Source organism: Bos mutus, chromosome 7 (genome assembly GCF_027580195.1).
Source record: "Bos mutus isolate GX-2022 chromosome 7, NWIPB_WYAK_1.1, whole genome shotgun sequence".
Taxonomy (NCBI): Eukaryota; Metazoa; Chordata; class Mammalia; order Artiodactyla; family Bovidae; genus Bos; species Bos mutus.
Window position 1 is genome coordinate 92,073,986 of NC_091623.1, and position 3,630 is coordinate 92,077,615.

Sequence of the window (3,630 nt, forward strand, 5' to 3'; positions counted from 1 at the left end):
TCAAGATTGCCGGGAGAAATATTAACCTCAGCCATGCATATGACACCACCCTTATGGCAGAAAGCAAAGAGGAATTAAAGAGCCTCTTGATGAAGGTGAAAGAGGAAAGTGAAAAAAGCTGGCTTAAAACTCAACATTCAAAATACCAAGATCATGGCATCCAGTCCCATCATTTCATAGCAAAAAGATGGGGAAACAATGGAAACAGTGACAGACTTTATTTTCTTGGGCTCCAAAATCACTGCAGATGGTGACTGCAGCCATGAAATTAAAAGACGCTTGCTCTTTGGAAGAAAAGCAATGACAAACCTAGACAGCATATTAAAAAGCAGAGACATTACTTTGCCAACAAATGTCCGTCTAGTCAAAGCTATGGTTTTTCCAGTAGTCATGTACGGATGTGAGAGCTGGACAGTAAAAAAGGCTGAGCACTGAAGAACTGATGCCTTTGAACTGTGGTGCTGGAAAAGACTTTTGAGAGTCCCTTGGACAGCAAGGAAAGCAAACCAGTCAATCCTAAAAGAAATGAACCCTGAATATTCATTGGAAGGACTGATGCTGAAGCTGAAGCTCCAGTAATTTGGCCACCTGATCCAAAGAGCTGACTCACTGGAAAAGACCCTGATGCTGAGAAGGACTGAAGGTAGGAGGAGAAGTGGGTGACAGAGAATGAGACAGTTAGATGGCATCACCAACTCAATGGACATGAGCAAACTCCTGGAGATGGTGAAGGACAGGGAAGGTTGGTGTGCTGCAGTCAATAGGGTCGCAAAGAGTCAGACAAGGGACAGAACTCAGTGACTGAATAACAAAAAAAAGACACCTCACTGACATAACAAAAGACACCTTTATTGCTCTCTTAGGAAATTTCAAGGGTGTAAGGGGCTGTATCAGAAACCAAGAAGAAAGACCAAATATGTATTTCCTATTATCAACCACAATGTCCAGCTTTCCCGGTGGTTCAATGGTAAGAATCTGCCTGCCAATGTAAGTTACTCGGGTTCGATCCCTGGTCCCAGAATATCCCTGTTCTGGTGGAGCAACTAAGCCCATGCACCACAACTACTGAGCCCAAGTGCTGCAACTACTGAAGCCTGAGTGCCTAGAACCGTGCTCCAGGACAAGAAAAGCCACTGCAGTGAGCAGCCTGGGTACTGCAAGGAAAGGTAGCCCCCGCGTGCCACAATTAGAGAAAAGCCATTGTAGCAACAAAGATCCAGTGCAACCAAAAACAGAATAAATAAATGAAAATTATTTTTAAAAAATCACAATGTCACACTGGATGAGAGACATGTTTATGAAACTGTCTCAGAATGGGACACAGAATATGTAGATATATGTGCCTCAAATGAATGCTCACTAATGTTCAACACTGCAGTTGTGAATTTTAGTACTGAAATTGAAAAGAAGGTCAATTATGTGGCTTTTTACTTCAAAAAAACACATATGCTTACTGTATGCCAGGCATAGATCTACCCAGAAGATATCAAATAGCCCTTTCTCCAACTGTACCAATATTTGGTGGTAAATGAACCTAAAATCTTAAAGCCCTTGACTCTTCTAAATCCTCTGGCCAACATAAGACTTTTAAACTACTTGCCAGAGGAAAGCAGTATCCCCTTTCCTGGAAACCATACAACAAATTTACAAGGCAGGTGCTTTACAAAATGACACTCGTTCTTAACATCTCTCCTTTTTTTTTTTTTAAAGAAACTGTTTATTTTCTGTCAGCCTGTTTCCATTTTAAGAGTTTGTGGGGGCTTCCCCAGTGGCTCAACGGTAAAAAATACACCTGCCCAATGCAGGAGACGCGGGTTCCATCCCTGGTCTGGGAATATCCCACATGCTGTGAAGCAACTAAGCCCATGAGCCACAACTATTGAGCTTGTGCTCTAGAGCCCTGGAACCACAACTCCTGAAGCCCGAATTCCCTAGAGCCTGTGTTCCACAAGTGAAGCCACTGCAATGAGAAGCCCAAGCATTGCAACTAGAGATTAGTGCCTGCTCCCTGCAGCTAAAGGAAAAGCCCACACAGCAACAAAGACCAAGCACAGCCAAAATTAATAAATGAATAAATAAAATTACTTTTTAAAAAGTTTGTGGAAGAACAACTTAAGACCACTCAGTGGTTGCTTCTACCCATTCAGCAGCTTGACATGTGGGAGCTACAGACCAGTGTGCAGTGGCAGGCTGAGCACTCCAGTCTTCAGTGGGGAACCACTGAACTGAGTTCCTGCATGCCTTTGGACCAGTTCAGCCCCCAGTTTGAGTAGCAGTGAACTCAGTGAGCAAATGAACTGGTGAGTGAACCGAGCAGTCCATTCACTCTGAAATTCCTCCTTGATCACAGCCTTCTCAGCTGCCACCTATTCTTCCTTTTCAAACTCTTCAGGACCTCTGTAGAAGCAGAAATCAGGCATGACCTCCCATGGGTGTTCCCAGGGGATGATGCTACACATGCACAGAACTTCCCAGGTCTGCAACCACCACCACATCAGGCCCACTGAGCAAGCTCCCTTGTTGTTGTTGTTGTTCATTCAGTCATGCCCAACTCTTTGCAATACCATGGAGGACAGCACACCAGGCTTCCCTTTCCCTCCATATCTTCCAGAGTTCGCTCAAACTCATGTCCATTGAGTCAATGATGCCATCCAACCATTTCATCCTCTGCCGCCCCATTCTCCTCTTGCAGGATGGCAATGTCCGCATAACACAGAGGAGAGTCTGTGTTACACAGAGCAATGGTAGGCAGGTTAATGTAGGAGACATCTGTGAGAGGCTGGTGGTCAGCCCTGGGATCAGTAACTAACAGAAATCTTGGCTCCCAGAAGGCTGCCTGGATCTGGTTAGTGAAAGTTCCAGGACTAAAGTGGGCTATAATAGGAATAGCTCCAGTGGCAGCAACAAACTTCAGCACAGCTCAGTGGCTAGTATTCCTGGAGGATGTGACACTGACATCAGCTGGGTTTTCCAAGGCAACAATGGCACAAGCTGCCAACAGAAGCTTCTCCCAAGTTCTCTTCAGATTTATGATGTAGACGCCATAACTGTTCCTTCTGTAGGTGTACTGTTCCATTTGGAAGTCAAGGTTGGTGCCACCTAAGTGGGTTCCCGCTGCAAGGAATTTGAGGACACCACCCTCCTCCATTTGCAGGACATCACGGACAGCAGACATTGTGAAAGTTTCCCTTTGCATTATAGTGGGAATCCAAAACGCCATATGGATCCCTGTCTTAGTAGTGTGAAAAAGTCAACATCTCTCCTTCTAACCCACATTCCTTAGGCTATGACCTATGGAAAAGCACACTTTCATTCTAGAGGAGATCACTTTCACAGAAGCAATTTCAAGACCTGACCAAATGTACAAGAGGATCCAGGGAAACATGAGAGAGTGGATTTTGAGAGTATTTGACTAGGGCACATAATACAAAGCTGGATATGACAGAATTAAATGACATGGAGAACTTGTCCATGACTTGGGATTTAAGCTTCTGGCAAGGATACTTGAACCAGATCCTAATACTTTGGCCAGAAAGATCAATGGTTCTTTGAAGATTAGACAGAATGAATAGCTAATAAATGTAGTAGATATGAAATATCCTCGGACATAGTATGGAAGAGAATATAAGA

General features: G+C 44.1%; 1 pseudogene; it reads right to left on the reverse strand.

Moving 5' to 3' along the window:
* Positions 1-2,112: 2,112 nt before the first annotated feature.
* LOC102266866 (small ribosomal subunit protein uS2-like) lies at positions 2,113-3,175 on the reverse strand (annotated as a pseudogene).
* Positions 3,176-3,630: the final 455 nt, after the last annotated feature.